The 19108-nt window shown below is 34.7% G+C and overlaps 1 protein-coding gene across 1 annotated transcript in view; it reads left to right on the top strand.

Moving 5' to 3' along the window:
- LOC127987326 (uncharacterized) overlaps positions 1–19108 on the top strand; it is a 256216-nt gene that overhangs the window by 89137 nt on the left and 147971 nt on the right. The gene's annotated exons all lie outside the window — the stretch shown is intronic.

Raw genomic sequence — 19108 nt, 5'->3', positions numbered from 1 at the left:
TTGAGTAAAAGTCATGTATTTAATTACTTTATTACTGCACATTAAGTGTAAGAAATATTCCTTCTCAGTGGACTCAAATGAAATAAGTTCATAGTACTAACATCGTAGGAATGCTAGTTTAAAAACTCGAACTGTTTGAAGCAGTGGGAGTGGAGTTAATTTCCATGGTAGAATTTACGGTAAAATACTGTTAAAAAATAAGAGTGGTAAATTAATGGTTAAGAGCTGTAAATTAACAGTACTTTACTGGCGCCCCTGCTGCCAGAAAATTACTGTTATTTAACGGCAAATTTTTTTACAGTGTAGCAAATACTTTAGATTACTCGCCAGACTGAGATATATATATATATATATATATATATATATATATATATATATATATATATATATATATATATATATATAAAATATGTGTAAAATGAAAAAATAAATAAATAATAATAATTAATTAATAATAATAATAATAATAATAATAATAATAATAATAATAATAATAATAATAATTTTAACATCAGTCAGTCAAGCTTTATAATAATCAAGTATTATTTAATATAACTTAAGTAATTAGAAGTAAATTTGATAACCATGTTTGAATGCATATTAGTCATTTTAACTGAACATTTTAATTTGAGAGGTGGTTGTTTTTTCTGTCAAAAAAAAAAAGAAATGGGGAAAAAACTAACACAAATATTGATAGGATAATAATGATACAAATTCTTATAATAATTACTATAAAACACACAAAGGATTACTAAGGATTAATGAGCTGCTGGATTCATGAATATTAATCAGGTTTTGTGCGTTACCCCGCCAACAACATTACGTAACTGTTACGTAACTGCAACGTAATCTGGTGACCAAAGTTTCGTCGTGGCAACCGTAAATGTGAAAGGTGTGTATACGTCGCCATGACGTAACTTTGTGATGTTGCCAGTAAGTAACTGCGACATCGTGGCAATGTCACGGATCGGTGGTCGTGTGCTGCTAATCAGTTGGTATTTTTTAATAATTATTTATTATTTTATGGGCGGACATGCAGTAGTTTAACCTAATTTATGTCCTCATATGCCCAAACTAATTTAAAGGCTGTTTCAGCAGCTGTGAATGATGAATACAGACACGAAATGAATTCAGTTAATTTATACACAAACAAATATGAAAATTAATACACCCAAATTATTAATAAAAACATAGGATATACAGCGAAATATGAATGAAAGCATTGAGCCCATACAGAAGCACATAGATTGAAATATATATATATATATATATATATATATATATATATATATATATATATATATATATATATATATATATATATTTTAATGTAATTTCTGTGTAAATATTCTGTTAAAATGTCATGTATTGAAATACATTTATTAGGCTACTTCTGATTTGGGGTTGTAGATAATATGAAGAGAAATGATGAGAAGAGAGAGAGAGCAGTACGATCGATGGCTTACAGTAAGTGTTTGATTTTGAAGTGAATGCTTTTAATACCGAATATGAAAATGAGTTTCTGAAATATCTGTCCTCTACAGATATGGCTGTCCTATCAGTGTTTGATGGTCAATGCACCTTCCTCAGGAGGTGATATCACACATATCTGAGTTCATGTGAACTTCATGCCCTACATATTTTCTTTTGCTTACAGTTGTTAGTTTGACTGCTCTGTTGTGGTCTATAATTCTTGCATGATCAGTCATTAAAGGAAAACAATGCAGCAGTTTCAGTTCCTTTCTTCTAAATGAGAAACACATACACTGACAAAAACACATTGTACACATTGATTCATTTTGCAGATGCTTTTATCCAAAGTGGCTCAGAAATAAGAGAAGAGAAAAACAATATTCATAAAAAGCCAACAATTGTGACAGTGCAACCAGTCAAACAGAATAGCTTCAACAGTGGTGTACCGTAAGTGACACTACAAATAATCAATCATAAATAGTTTTTCTTTTCATTTTTTTGTATCGTACTTTACCTCATGGGCAATCATAAAACACCATTGAATAATGGCAGATGGTAGCGTACAGTATTTTCTGCTTTTCAGTAACAATTAAATCCTATATATCTAAACATGTTTATCAAGTGCTGAAGATAAAAGGCAAAGCTAGAATGTAACATGCAGAGTTTAAAGTATCATTGGTCTATTTCAGTGCCTAAACCTAACATCGGCCTCCAAACACTTGAAACACAACATTAACCAACCCATAGTGACCAGTGAGTTGAGTCTCCAGGTTCTGCACAGTCATCACATTGGCAGGGTTATTCACCTGGTTCACTGCGATATAACCACTAGAACGCTGGACAATCAAATTGTTATCAATACAACAGAAAGCACTCCATATGTGGCTTGGTATGTTTAAATTATTGATAAGATTGTTTTGATTGTTGTTTGGAACTGCCCCTACTACAGCATATACGCTGTAACCTCTGTTCCGACAGTCATTCATAATCGTGGCAACGTCACGTTCCAGCACCCTCCATTGGCCTGTGTTCAGAGCAGGAAATTGTGGTATTGCGTTAGTGAGAGTGAATGTGGACTCAGCGTCATCTTGAGTAGATGTGTGATGAACAGGATACAGATGACCTCGGTGCCAAGCTCCTTGAAATCCATCATAATCCCTGTTGGAGGCCTGCTGGTTATTGTTGAGCTGTTTTGATGGATGCAAGAACAGAATGTGGACGATTAAGAATATCATCAACATTTATATTAATTAGATGACGGACAACTTTTTAGGACTAAAAATAAGACTAAAGTTTCTGTAACTCCTAGATCAGGACACATCTCATGCAGCACAGCTAAATTAATTGAATCATGCTAAAGATCATCTCAGCCCTCAGTTTAAGTCTAAACAATGCATCTGGGTCCAAAATATATGTGTGATGTATTTGCTGTTTTTCACAGGAAGTGGACTCATCTTTTGACTCTTCAGGAATTCCTAAATCACCATATTTTTGATCATGTGGACTTTTTTTTTTTTTTTGTTTGTTTGCTGTTTATTAATTAGTTATGAAGAGCCAATAAAACTGTTTCTTTTCAATGAGAGCACACTGAAGGATGAAAAACAGAGATGTAGCCTTGTCGCCCAATGTAATGAACGTCTATTTAAATGTGTTTTAAAGAAATAACATTAAATGATCACCCAATGGTTGCATTTATTGCAATTTCAATGTAAGCATCCTGTGGTAATACTAAGAAAAATGATGCAATTATTTTAGGCTGGTTGACACAAAGCAACACCTGCTAGGTTTTACACTATCATTGCATTTAATCGATGCAGAATAAAAATAAATATGTAGGATGATATCACTGACTGCTATTGTGTTTTAGTCTCACCCCAGGTTCAGTTCTCCATCCAGGTCTGTTGTTTGCACCAGTTCCAATAAATCTATACGCTGTCCAAACAGGAATATGCAACTGGGTATTATAATATGTGGCAAATCTGTCAATCCCATTATAATCCCGACATATTCTTACATATTGATTTCCTGGCAGTTCAGTCGGAGTGACCCGACCCTGTGGAGCTGGAGTGTCCAGAAAGAATCCAGGACATCCTGCAGGTGCAGGTGCTAAAAAGTTTGGCACCACCCTGCCTGAAACCAGCAGACTGGAGACCAACAGAACAAAGAGAGACAGCAGCAGTTTCATTGTAGAAGACGACTGCAGATGATGGTGACTGAAGACCAGATGATGATGACTGGATGACAACGTTGGTCAATGGACACTCTTATGAATGAAGCTGAACAGGAGGACCTGGTGAGTTTATAAAGACGCTAGAGGTGTGGGCTGGGTTCTACAGGTGTTCTAGGTTTAGCCTGAAATTTGAAAGAGCTAGAACAGTTTTACTCCCTTCAAGACAAGATAAACATGGACATTATCTCCTCAACTGTAGTACCACAGACAGGAGCTTAACTTCATGTCATTTAGATCACACCTCTCATATGTATTTTATAGAAGCTATGTCAATGTGGTTGATGTTTTTGTGATATAATGAGCATTAAAGAGATATTAAGTGTTTGGAATCATGATATGTGATATGTGATTTCTGTGAAATTGTGACTTGCACATGCACAAGGTGCACAAGCTATAAACTGCTGAAAGACCCAGTGACATACTGAAACACAGGCATATTCTAAAAACACTGAATGTTCTACACAGTTAAGTACAGCTATGGACTTATAACTTTGATCACTCTCCAGCTGCAGCTCATTGGATTTTAGTATTTAAGCTGCCAGCTTTTTTGTGTGTTCATCGAAAGGTCTTGTTTTACTACGGTTTACATTTCTATGCATTTTCTATTGTCTGCATTGTTGCTTATTTTGTCTGTTCCCCGGTTTACGATTACTGCTTCCTGCCTAATGGACTATATTGTTTGTTTTTCAGCTTGATACCCTGACATTCTGCCTGTGTACGGACCACTATTCTGCCTGTTCTTCCCTGTTGTGTTTGCTGTCATTAACCCCTGCCTGTACGACCACAATGTTTCTTATTAAAAGCTTGCAAGTGGATCTAATGTCTTGTGATTACCCCTGCATAACAATTAAACTCTAAATCAATCTCTTTCTGTTACCTTCTTCTATCTCAGTAGGAACAGACTTACACATGCTATTTCCCACATGCAAAAACTACCCTTGTGAAAATAAGTGTACTTAATAGTATTAAAAGTTCACTTTTTGTTTACTTCAAATCTTAAATCTATACTTTTTTTTAAAGTGCATTTGCAGATAATATCATATAATTTAAATTAAAGGCCACTTAAGTGTACTTTTACACTTTAATGACAATAGGTCTTAACATACTTAAGTGAACTTTATAAAAATACACTTTATGATAATGTCTCATTAAGTATTACTTAAACATACATTTTACATAATTATAATTTTATTGTGTTTTGAAAAAGTACCCTTATTTTTATATATTTATTAATATATTAAATCGCATGTCAAATAATTGATTTTAATTTCAACTTAAGTGTGTTCTCCAAAACTACATTTGTTTATATATTTCAAATGTATTACTATTTAGTCTATAATAAATAGTGTGCATTAATGTAATTAATAAAAATAAACTTAAATTCACTTTATTATAAAGTATACTCCAATAAAACTTATTGTTTAAATTTTCATCACCAGCTCCTGCTCTATGAATTCTATAAATTTAATTTTCTACATAATATTTGACATACAGTGTCATCTATGAGAGTATAATTATTAATATAAATTAATATAAAACAACATCTGTGTACAGAATACTTTCAATATTATTATGTTGCTTACTAAAACACACATTTAAGTGCGTTAATTGCAAGCAGAAATTTAACAAATGTAAACCAAATAATTAGTATTTAATTATTCTACCTCTCTACCCTCTCACTGGTTCAATTATTAACATTTTGCTGATACTGCAAGGTGTATGTAAACTTTAGACTACAACTGTGTCTATTGCTTTCACTCAACTGAATCATTTATAATGGCTGGATATGTTTTATAACAATTGTTCTTCTTTCTTTCCTCAATTATTTTATTCGGACTTTCCTGCCTCTTTGGAACATTTCCGTTCACACTGACAGTGGAGAGATGATGTGACACAGACAGACAGCACGTCCCAGCAATTCATTTGGAGTTCTTTTTATTATTAATTTATTTAGTCAAACTTGCATTCACTAATGCTGGAGTAAGATTATAGAAGAAAACTTTCAGTCCTGTTAAATGTTGTTGCTAGTATAGGTTTGAGAACTAATGGCCTGGTTTCACACACAGGGCTTAGACTTAGCCAGGATCATAGTTCAATTAGGACATTTAAGTCATTTTGCTTGACATGCCTTAGAAAAAACATTACTGGTGTGCATCTTGAGACAAAACAAAGGCACTGGTCTTTTTAAAGATCAATTTTCTATCAGTTGAAACAGCTCAGAATTACATTTTAGCCTTGTCTGTGAAACCAGGGGTACAAGTAACCCACTTTGGTAATGTTTTACAATAAGGTCTCATTTGTTGTACATGCAATGATAATTTTCTTTATTTTTTATTATTTGTATTAAGGGTGTGTGTGTGAGAGAGAGAGAGAGAGAGAGTGTGTGTGTCTGTTTGTGTGTTAGTAATCCTATATGTTATGGGGACCAAATAACTCCACAAGTAGTACATTTTGACCTTGTGGACATTTTTAGGTCCCCAATAAGGAAACCGGTTTATACATCTTACAGAATTATGTTTTCTGTGATGGTGAAATTTGTTCTTCAGACTCTTTCTAATAAGTGAGTTATAGTGTTGTAACTGTATAGTGTTGGGTTTTTCTTGTGCATAAGTAAAAAACATTTTTTGTGTATTTGTTTTAGAGATTATTTTGTCAATAAATGTAAAGGGTTTTCCATTTTGTGTTTTTGCGTTGATTGTAACTAGGTTATTAAGAGTTTATTATTATATATTTTTTAATATACAAAAGTTCAATCACATTGAAGTATATTTTAGTTCACATTAATTGCTTATTAAGAAGTACATATTTACCATATTTCAGATCACATATAAAAAATACTAAAGTCCCACTTAAGTGGTTCAAAAATATCACTCAAAAGTTAAACTAATTGCAATTAATGTAATTTTAAACTGTAATATATTTTTAATTAAGTACAAATTAAATGCATTTATGTGGTCAAAACATTACATTTAATTCACACTGAAGTGTATTGTTAATTGACATTAAAGTATATTTTAGTTCACATTAATTGTTTGTCAGTACATCAGTAGTACACTTTAACCATATTTTAAAGACAGAAGCAATTATGAACATATAATTGTACATGTAAAGATGTACTAAAAAGTCCCACTTAAGTCCCACTATAGTTAAACTTAATGCATTTTATATAACTTTAATATGTGATACATTTGAAATTAACTACAAATACAATGCGGCGAAAATAACATATTTAATTTGCACTTATGTGTCTTCTTTTAAAGTATAGTATTTCCACAATAAGTACACTTCTTTTTCACAAGGGTAGAGCTCAAATAATTCATAGGAGAGCTCTTCATATCATGCTCTGTTAGTTATGGTACATTTATCTTTACGCAAATTTGAACATCATGACTTGGAGAATACCTCTATCCAATTTGCATATATACAAACCTGATTTAAAAAAAAAAAAGTTGGGACACTGTAAAAATTGTGAGTAAAAAAGGAATGGAATAATTTACAAATCTCATAAACTTATATTTCATTCACAATAGAATATAAATGACATATCAAATGTTGAAATTGAGACATTTTGAAATGTCATGCCAAATATTGGCTCTTTTTGGATTTCATGAGAGCTACACATGCCAAAAAAGTTTTGACAGGTAGCAATAAGAGGCCAGAAAAGTTAAATGTACATATAAGGAACAGCTGGAGGACCAATTTCCGAATGGATCAAACTTAAGAAATTGTTCCTCTTTCGTTGCACATCTAATATGTGGTTTTCCTCAAGGATCTATCTTAACGCTGTCTCTTTTCTCTCTCTATATGTTACCACTGGGCAACATTTTAAGAAGATGTATGGTATCCTTTCAATGTTACACAGACAACACACAAATGTATGTAAATTATCCTTCTGCCATGTGAAGTGAAGTTGAAGTTGAAGTTAAAGTTTGGCTGGACCACATTTTTTATTTCTAAATGAAAACAAAACCTAGATCATCGTTTTTGGGTCTACTGTTAATCCTCAGTCTGTCACCTTTTACCTAAGCAGACTATCTGCTTTTAGATCCTCACGTGTAAGGGACCTGGGCGTTATACTAAATGAGTCTTTAAACTTTGATAAACAAATCTCCTCTGTAATAAGCTCTAGTTATCTGCTATCGAAAGTCAAACCCTTACTTAACCATAAAACCCTTGAGATGGCTGTTAATGCCTTTATTCCCCCAATGCTGCGGCGAAAAATAGTGGAGCAATTTCAGAAAGGAGTTTCTCAGAGAAAAATTGCTAATTGTTTGAAGTTATCATCATCTACAGTGCATAATATCATCCAAAGATTCAGAGAATCTGGAACAATCTCTGTGTGTAAGGGTCAAGGCCGAAAAACAATACTGAATGCCCGTGATCTTCGTGCCCTTAGACTGTGACAAAGTGGAAAACTGTTCTGTGGTCAGACGAATCAAAATTTGAAGTTCTCTTTGGAAAACTGGGACGCCATGTGATCTGGACTAAAGAGGACAAGGACAACCCAAGTTGTTATCAGCGCTCGGTTCAGAAGCCTGAAACGCTATGCTCCCATCCACATGTCATCTCTTTCAAGACCTTACATCTGGAGATGTAAATGTTGGTACAGTACATTAAACCTTGTGCAAAACATTAATATGGTCAGAATAATAAAGAGTTTAAATTTAACTTTTATTCACCAATGATGTTGAAGGATCTTTATTTCAATTTATTATTATTATTTATTTTGCAAAATTCAGCTGCAAGCTAACTCAGAGATAAAGAGGGGCGACCAAAGAGGTGACCAACAACCAAGACGGATATGTTTTTTCGTTCCAATATGCTCAAAAAGCAAAAGAAAAATACACAATAGCATCTTATAGCCAAATTTGCATCCAAGTATTTTGACTGGTTTGATGCTTTATAACTGAGAAACGAGAATAAAAAACCTTTTAGCTTTGAATGATCTGAATATATATGTTCTTGGTCACATCAAACTGCGACTGGCTTGACTGCTTGTTCAAAGGCTTCTTACATTAAAGAGTTAAAGACTGGTGTGATATGCAAATACAACATTTCACTATACCAGTCTTTTTATGAACCCTATCATTTTGCATACAGGATAACAGGAAAATGAGCTGTCTGACTGAACTTGGCTTACAATGTTACAAAAGAGGAAAATCGTGGAAACATTTATGAATTTGGTCACAAGAGAGACAGATGTTGAATTTCCTGTCACTCTGTTGTGTTATAAACACCCTCACAACATTGTTAGCTAGTTTACTGTAATGTAATGCCAAAGTAATGTAAAACTAAAAATAATTACAGTAGTATAATGATTTTATAGTATTATAAAATTTGTAACATTTAATTTTGTGTTGTTTTGTTTGTTTGTTTATGATTCACAAACATGCAATGTAAAGAAATGCTGTGACGTAAAATGAGTGTATATTCTTGCATGGAAGCTCATTTTTACCCTATAAGAAAATCATGCTTTGCTTAATCTTAATTTTGACATAAAAAGTCAATAATGTGATTAAAAAAGTCCAAATTAAGACAAAGTCAATCACAACTTACTTATGACATAACAAGTAATAATTATGACACAGAAAGTTAAAACTGACCAAAAACAGTTATGACATACTACATCATAATTATGACATGCTAACAATTAACATTATGTAAATTGTTGAACATAGTAAGTCATGATTAAAAGACATCAAAGTCACAATTTTGAAATAAAAAGTCATAATTGTAGGATAAAAAGTCAAAATTATTATATTCTAAGCAGAAAATATGACAGAATTATGCAGTTAAAGAGTCTACAATGGCATAAAGAATTATGACTTATAATTATCAAACATGCAATTTAGTCTGGAAATAGCCTTAAACCTTGTCTGTGAAACCAAGAAGTCAAAATAACAACATAAAAACTCTTATTTAGGGTCCGAATTATGACATACTAAATCAATCATGGCATTCTAATAATTATAACAAAAGTTAAAATTATGAGACAAAAAAAAAAATTGACATTCCAAGTTATAATTATGACATACAATTTATACTTATGAGAAAAAGTTGAAATTGTCATATAAAAAAAAAAAAAAAAAAAAAAAATGCTTAGACACTAAAAGTGATACTTGTGGCCCACTTAGTGGAACCATTCACTTGTGGATTGATGTGAATGCCAGCAAGATAGAATAATGCTCACAATGCTTGTGGATTAAACATCTCAGATGACATTCATTGCCATTAATTGATTTTATCGTGTTACAAGAAAAGGTAGGATATGGATTTAATTGCAAACTGTTAGTAGGTTAGTGATTTTATGATTGCTCATGCTAGCTATGGAATTCGAGTCCACATGCGTTCCATAGAAGTGACAACCTGATGAATAATCTGCATTACAGAAAAAAAAAAAAAATCTTCACAGATTATTCACGATTACGTATTGCTGCCAAGGTATCTTGTCTTTACAGTGCTTTGTTATATGGAGCTGTCTGGAAGAACGCAATCTAATTAGTTTGTCTACACCATAATTGAAATGTGACAGACTTTAATGGACAGTAAAAAAAAAAGGCACAACACCACACAACTCCAAACCGGCACCGTAACTTAATTTTGACACGCGGCTAAACAAAGGCAGAACTCAATTTTAGCATTCTAAACAAAGTGAAAGAGCTGTAAATGGTGTCATACGGTGTTCTGCCTTGGTTTCTCCGGAGCTTTTCAAAATTACGGTAGAGATGGCCCATTATTTTCTCAGAAATTCTCTGTTTTTAGTGTATCTCTGTGGCAGAGTTACAGCGCAACATACTGGTCTGGCTTGTATACTACATCATTATGCGGTTTCGTGTGGACGCGGATATTTCTTGAGACGAGGAAAAAAAAGATCGGATTGGGGTAAGCTCCATCTCCGTGTGGACGGGGCCTTAGATGAGATTCTCATATTTCTCTCACTTTTAGTATCAACAGCATTTCAGATGTTTCTTCTAAAAATCCTTGGGAGAAATAGAAGTAGACACAAATGAGACATGAGAAATATTTGAGAAATAAAGAGTCAAAACAAAGAATGTTGTGAGAGAAACATAGAATATCTCTCAATTGTCTTGCTACAATCTCTATCTGGGAGCACTTTGGGGTTCAGTGCCTTGCTCAAGGGCACCTCAGTCACGGTATTGCTGGCCCGATTCTCAAACCTGCAAACTTAGGGTTAGGAGTCAAACTTTATAACCACTAGACCGTGACCTCTCCCTAAACATGACTTTCCTCCAAAAGGGGGGTGTCTTAAAGTAGACACAACTGAGACATTTCTGAAAGAAAGGAATCCAAAATGACAATGGGATATCTTTATGTTGTATTGAAATACTCCTTTACAGCAGGTGTGGGGTTTTTCACCTTGGTCAGGGCAGTAGGACTAGAGACTGGACAGGTGAGAACTGAACAGAAGCAGGAAAATACCTGTAGCTGGGATTCGATCTCATGTTGTCTGAGGTGCAGTTATAGCTTCACATCAATGCACTGCCCACAAGACTATGGATCTGACAGAGGTTTAATCTATGCTCAGGATACTAAGGGTGATTCTCTTATAGGTCTTATTGAGATCTCAGCTTTGTCTTTAAGTTTGTCTTTCAGTTTTATCTTAGGAGAAACGTTAAACATTAACTAATATTGTAAATAATTAAACTATTATCTAAATAGCATTAACATTTAAGAATATCAAGGGCTACTTGTTGAAATGTTTAAATCCATATTCAATCTACAGCATATTATACACCACATTTTCAAAAATGCTAGAAAGGATTTATATGTGCAAAATGTTTAGTATAAAAGCAATGTCTTTAAAAAAAAAAAGTAACACAAGTGTACCAGTGTTTTTTATTAATTTATTTATTTTTATCCTTTGTTTAGCATTAACATTTTGTCTTGTACAGACCATTTTTGCATGTATGTAAATATTGGCTATGGTTTCCTCTGTTAAACCATTGTGCAATAAAACACTGTCTACATAAAACAATACGATTTGAGAATATTTAGATATGAATCCAACTGAGAAAAAAAAAAAAAAAACTTTCCTTCATCAAATAGCAAACAGTGGAGCTCTGCAGCCATCTAGTGGTAAAAGTGATATTTGTTTTATTTTTAAAACGCAACAAAATACCCATTAACCTCATAAATGAAAGTTAGAAATGTGGGTCTTATATAAAGTGATTTTTTTTTTTTCAGAAAGTATTTATTTATATACATTAAAACATATCATAAATCCTCCAAAACTGCACAAATGTGGAGTAAAAAATGTAAATAGTATTTTTTTAAGTAATTATTTTGTTCTAGAGACCCCAAAAAATAAAATTGTACACACCAAATGAAGACAGCTTAAGGGTTAAAAGAGACACATGTGAGAGATCCAGTATCTGTTAAGTAAGGAGAAATATCTAAGCACAGCACAGTGTTTGAGATCTTGTTTAAAATTTGAGGGAAACAAATGTGAGAGATCCAGAGTCTCTAGCTAAGGAAAAATATCTGAGCACAGTGTGTGATGTTGTAGAGATCTCTTTTAAAGCTTTAAAGCAGACCTTTTTGAGTGTGTTAAAGTTTTTGTCTCAGGAGACATGTTTGAAAAGCAGGGGACTCAAGAAAAAATCTCCATTCAATCTTAAAGTAACCGCATTTCTCTTGGATAAATATTTGAGAGGTTAAAGAGATCCTACTTTTCATTTATTTCCTATGGGCTGCCATAAAGCCAGGCAAAATACCATCTGCGACAGCTGAGAAAATTCACGGTTTTGTCAGCAATCCTGAAAACTTTCTATTCAGGGGCCATTGAAAGTGTATTGAGTGTATCTCAGTTGAGTTGTGCACTTAGCTGAGTGCATCTCCGTGTCTGCTTTCCCCTCTCTGCAGGACATCTACATCAAACGCTGCAAAAGCAGAGCTGTTAAAATCATTAAGGACTCTAACCACCCTGGTAACTGTCTTTTCATTTTGCTGCCATCTAGTAAGCGCTTTCATAGGCTGATGGCAAAAACTTAAAGACTTAGGAGGAGCTTCTTCCCCCAGGTCATCAGGCTCCTAAACTCAAACTCAGTCTCTTAACTTCTACATGACTTCACTTATTTACCAGTAAGTTACTTAATACTGACATTGCCACTTGCACACAGCACTTTCTATACATTTTATTCATTTACTTTTTTTTTTACCTCTATTGCTGCTATGTAAATACCCTGTACAAGCTGTTTGCACATTCCCCTCTTGTACATTCCTGCTCATCTTAATATTTATTAAGTCTACAGTATACTGTCCTGTGCATTATATTTTATAAACGTTTTGTTTTATTCTTTTTATATTTTTCCATACCATATTTATATAACATTTTATTTTGTCTGTATTCTTTAATAATTGCACTGTCAATGGAGCGGATCTGACTTACATTTCACTGCTGGTCATATGCTTTCCATATAACCATGTATGTGACAAATAAAAATTTTGAATCTTGAATCATTATAAAGCTTGGAAGAGCCAGGGTAAATTGTATGACTCAGATTGTGTTTGTCTGAAAGAAGAATGGCATATACACCTAGAATGGCTTGAGGGGGAGCAAATCATGGGGTCATTTTCATGTTGAGGTGAACTATCCCTTTAAAGCAGGATGACGTAACAGTATAGCCCTTTTTTTTAATGCAGTTCTGAAATTATCTGTGTTGTGAAAGCATTATACAAATACATCGACACAGGCTATCGACATTTTGAGGATATTCTAATACATCTTACATTTTGTTCCTTTAAAGTAAGTAAGATGTGGTGTTAAAGTAACCTGTTTTGGGAAAATTCCTGAACAGTTCAAACTTGTCCAGTCTTGTCCCTTGTGATTGTATTACATTACTGCAAAGGTTTCAATATCATTTCTTCTCGGGTACTGGATAGGGACTCTGTCATCACATCAGAGAAACAGAGCACAGCAGCCGTTATATCACTCCTCTCCTAACCTGCTGTATAGACATAGATCACAGATCACACTGCACTGATAGCATCGTGCGTTGCATGGAATGTATGCCAAACACGGACTTGAACACAAGACTTGTTCAACCTGTTTCTGAGTCGATAAACAGACCTTTTGATTTAACACAAACACACAGCCTTACAGTAATGCGAAAACGGCTGAAACACAGATTGTTTCCTGTCATCTGAAGTGCTTCACTGTACAAAAATTACAATTGTGTGAAGATGGCAGACGGGAGTGGACCATCATCACAGTCTGGTGAGTCTGTTTATTTCATATTTTTTATATAGAGCAGTTCTTTGAAAGTGCATATTGTTTATATGGCTTGCAATAATGGACAGCTCGTGTTGCAGTAATATATTTCTTCAAAACATAATTCTGCGTAATGATAATATTTGTTTGTTTATTTTAACAGAAGAAGATGAGGACAGTTCATTCCATAGAAGAGGAAGCAAAAATCGACCTCCACTCAGTGAGATTTGCATTTAAATAAAGAGAACTTAAAGATATGACGTTATTTGAACTGCTGTTACTCGTTTTAAAGACGGAGCAGATTTATACAAGACATACTCTGGGTTTAAATGTAAAGCTGGGTTCTTTGGTTATGCTTTTATATCAATATACTTTCATGTTGCAAGCAAATCTGAAAAAGAATAGACAAAAATTTAGTTGATATTGGATAAGTGCATGATCCAAGATGTCTTGAGTGGAAGATGTGCTTTATATGAAGCAGTTCATACTAAATCATAAAGCTATCTGGTGTGCCCTACTCTACCCTTGAAATGTGCAGAAAAATGACCGTTTTAGTAACAGTATAGCATTAAAACAATATTTTGAGCCGATAATCCTACTTCTACCACTAAACCTACCCATAAACATTTCTTAAATATACATACAGTTATGAAGAAAAGCATAACAGACAGAGAAGCATGGTCAAATTAATTTATTTATTGTGAAAATGTCTAAAGCAGTACCAAAAGTAGTTCAAATGACGATGAGTTGCAGTCGCGATCCTTTCTGGCGGTATATTAAACATTTTGTGTGATGTGCAGAGCAGAATATAAGTGATTAATTGATGAAAATAGGTGTGCATTTCCCATTTCAAATGTACAGTGACTGAAACATGACACGTCACAATCTGTGACGAAGCATGCAAGAGCCGATGAGCGTTCACAATCACAAAAATATGTTGTAATGCGGCTTGACCATGCAATTTTTTCATAACTAAATTCATAACGAATGCAGTAATTTGACCTTTACGGAGAAGAATTTGATCATTCTTCTCAGCAGCGATTAACTTAACAGACTTGACTGAATTAATTGTAACACATGCATGTGCATCAGATAGACAGAGTGGATTATAATGGCAGTGCAGTGATTCAAACGATATCCCACAATATTTTGCTAACATTTGCATCCAAAAATTTAAGCACTTCAAATCTCCTCCCCCAAATTGACAGACTTTTCTTTTATTCTAAGACAGACAAGATTTTTGAGTAAACCATCATTTAATAAGAAAGAAATAATCTTTGTACAGTAATAAAATGTAATTTTTGTGTACCAATATACCCCTAGGAACTGTAATATTACAGTCAACTTACACAAAACCTGTTTGTGTTATTTCAGTGTCTCTGGGCAAAACAAAGATGAGAATAGTTTTGCTGGGGTCATACACAGATGTTAAAGCCTTCTGTGGGAACACAATACTGGGAGCAAAGGTGTTCTCAGAGTCGCCGTCCCACTTGAATTCGTTTGAGTGGCATGATGGGATGGTGCTGGAGAGATGCGTAATGGTGATCAACACTCCTGACCTGCTTGATCCCATTCACTGTCCTAAGCAGCAAGACATGGAAAGATTCTTTGATTTGGCTTACCCTGGACCTAATGCACTACTTCTGGTCCTTAAGCCTGGAACATTTACAGATCCGGAGAAAGAAGCACTCAAGCTCATTGACATCGTTTTTGGTGCAGGTGCATCTGCGTATGTGATTATTGTCTTCATGCATGAGGAGCAGGAGTATGCAAGCGATGAAGACGTTGAGTCTCTCCAGCAGACCTGCAGATGTCCACACCATCATCTACAGAAGAATGGAGATCAGTCAGAGGTGCAGAAACTTCTGGAGAGCATCGAGAAGATGCTGGAGGAGAACGGAGGCCACCACCTGAAGATTCCTGATGAATCAAGACCAGGTGAGACAACGAGCCAAAGATCAAATTAACTGCCTTAAGGTAATTATTTTTCTATCAGTTCATCTAAATGTGTGGGTAACAGTTTTTTTTTTATTTTTATGATTATTATTATAATTATTAAATTGAATATTACATTAATTGTTAATATTACTTATGCATTAAACCAGAAACTTTAATGGTCTGTAGAGGAACTTTTGAATACATCCTTCAAATTGGACTAAACTTTTAATGCCATAATGGATATCAAGATTCTTTAAGGGCTGTTCACACCAAGAAAGATAACTGTAAATATAACTATTACCTATTAACTATGACCAAAACTTTATAACCTCCTGTTTATTATATGCATGTTGGAGTTACGACATTAGTTTTGTTTCAACTTGATACAACACAGCACTGAATAACTGCCATCTGATTTGAAGCAGTGCATGTCAGTGAGTAATTGGGTTTACATGAGACAGCGCCAGTGCCATGTCACTGTTATGTCTACCATCGAAGTAGCACAAGAGCATTTTGAGAGCATTCTGCTTTCTCATTCTGCGCAGCTCATTTTTGTTTAACATAAATTTATTGCATTTATACAGTTAACACATTGCAAACATATCTTTAATGAAGTTGGGCTGAAATGATCACTGCCCCATACTGGCATTTTTGTGAAGAAAAAGTACATAATTTTGAGTGCGAAACAGAATAGTAGGCAAGCTTTTGGACATACTGTCCCCATTATTTCCTCTGTGTTAGCTGAAGTTAGTTTTATAGTAAGTTAGCAAAGCATGTTAAATACACGTTGAAGTCAAATAAGTGATTGTGTGATCTTTTTTTTTCGTTTTCTTTCAGTGGCAAACAAACCACTGCAAGGAATTCCTGTCTACAGTCACTCAACCAGACGGATTGTTCTTCTGGGTAAAAGTGGTGCTGGGAAAAGTGCAGCTGGAAACACAATACTGGGACAGACAGAGTTCAGATCTGAGAGGGGAAAGAGATCAGTAACCCGTAAATCCTCAGAGACACACACCATTGTTTCAGGCAGATCTGTGTCTGTTGTTGATACTCCTGGATTCTTTCACGAACAGATAAAAACTGAGGAGTTAACCATAGAGGTAGAGAGATGTGCTTATCTATCCAGTCCTGGACCACATGCTTTTCTCGTCGTGTTTCCTGTGATTATGAGATTCACTGAAATGGAGCAGCAGATTCCTAAGAAGATCGAGAAGATGTTTGGTGAGGGAGTGTTAAAATACTCCATCATTCTCTTCACTCATGGAGACCGGATAGATAAACCCATAGAGAGCTTCATTAAGCAGAACTGTAAATTAAGAGATCTAGTTGATCAGTGTGGAGGCAGATATCACGTCTTCAAAAATATAGACGGGAATAACAGAGATCAGGTGTACGATCTACTGCGGAAGATTGACAAAATGATAGAGCAGAATGGAGGAGGACACTACAGTAATCAGATGTTTGAAGATGCTCACAGATTCAGACAAGAGGAAGAAGAGCAGAGACTGAGAGCAGAAGAGAGGAGAACGCTACAAGAAAAAGGTAAGGTTTGATTAACATCAAAACGTAAATTAGCGTGCTAAAAGTTTCTTCTTTAAATAAAAATTTGTAAAAAGTCTGTTTGTATTCCATTGTTATTTAGAGGTTACTGTTATAGTCAATATTCAGGTTAGTTGTACTAGTGAACTTTCTAGCTTACTACACTGGTGAACTTTCTAGTCTATTCCGTTGTTGAGTTATCATATAACAGGAGGGGTTTGACGACTGGGACATGATATGCTGAGAGAATGAAGTAATGATTTGCTGACAGGATAGATTATAATTCTGTTTAATTTGCTCAGTAAAGCATAATAGTTAGAACAGCTCCTGGTTTGAGACGTCATCATTTTAACAGGGCAAATCTCCCTTCCAGACTAGAGAGAAAGGGTTTCTTGCACCATATTTTTGTAGGCGAGTTTCGGTCCTAGAGAGATAAAGTCCTGCAGAGTTCAGCTCCAATGCTAATCAAACACACCTGAACAAGCTCATCAAGTTCTTCAGCATTACAAAGGCTACAGTGGGTTTTTTGGGGGGATTGGAGCTAAATTTTGCAGGACAGGTGCTCTCTAGGACCGAACTTGCCAACCCCAGTTCTAGCTGAATGAGCAGGCTTCTACAGATATGTCTTATGCCAAAATATAAATCCCTGCTCTGCCAGCAAGGATACAATTTAATGATAATCTCAGCATTCAGAGAGATGTGTCAGCAGAATGCTGTGCTTTGTCATGTGCTTCAAAGCCTGAAATCTGAACAGGGTGTTAAGAGGCTGGCTTGGATGGGGTGGAAGTCAAGACCCATGGGGTGGTAATATTATAATAAGATCGCCTTTCTACATCAGTAGGGGAGCGAATTCTCATTGGTAGGTTTTTGCACATGCTTACAGAAAACACTTACCAAAACAAAGATACTGAGTTGTTATTTTTCATGTTTTTTGGGTTGGTAGATGCACTGGTGACCCAATGAAACTGTTCTTGTGCCTTGCTGTTCTGGTATTTGCGGCTATGAAGCGCCGGCCAGATGGCGAAAGTTCAAAAAGGGGGTAACTTGGATGTAAGGGATCCAGAGTGATTTTCTGAGCCCTTTTCCTCACTCTGGATGTATACAGTTCTTGAAGGGTGGGCAGGGGAGCACCAATAATCCTTTCAGCAGTCCAAACCATTCTCTGTAGTCTTCTGATGTCCCATTTTGTTGCTGAGCCAAACCAGACAGTTATTGAAGTACAGAGGACAGACTCAATGACGGCCGAGTAGAACTGTTTCAGCAGCTCCTGTGGCAGGTTTAACTTCCTCAGCTGGGGAAGGAAGTACAACCTTTGTTGGGCCTCTTTAACAATGGAGTTAAACCTACAGGCAAAAACTTAAACCAGAGATGTTTAATCCACAAGCATCCTTAGCATTATTCCCATTTGTTGGTGTTCACATCAGTCTGTTCTTTTAGGTTGGGCTATTTCATACAAATCAATATAAAAGCAATTATGCTATGTCTAGCATTATTTTACATTACTGAAAATAGAAAATGAATTGGTATCCAATCATGTTTAACTTTTAGTCTGCTTGTTATAATTAAAAATAAAAAAAACTTAATACAGTCACATTGCTAGAGGCAATATATGAGACAGCCCATGATCACTAGATTTTATCCAGGTGTTACTTTAACGATTCTGTAAACGGTGATCAGCAACCAAAGATTGATAATGT

Source organism: Carassius gibelio, chromosome B22 (genome assembly GCF_023724105.1).
Source record: "Carassius gibelio isolate Cgi1373 ecotype wild population from Czech Republic chromosome B22, carGib1.2-hapl.c, whole genome shotgun sequence".
Taxonomy (NCBI): Eukaryota; Metazoa; Chordata; class Actinopteri; order Cypriniformes; family Cyprinidae; genus Carassius; species Carassius gibelio.
The sequence above is the reverse complement of the archived record's forward strand: the minus strand, read 5'-3'. Positions and strand labels throughout refer to the sequence as shown.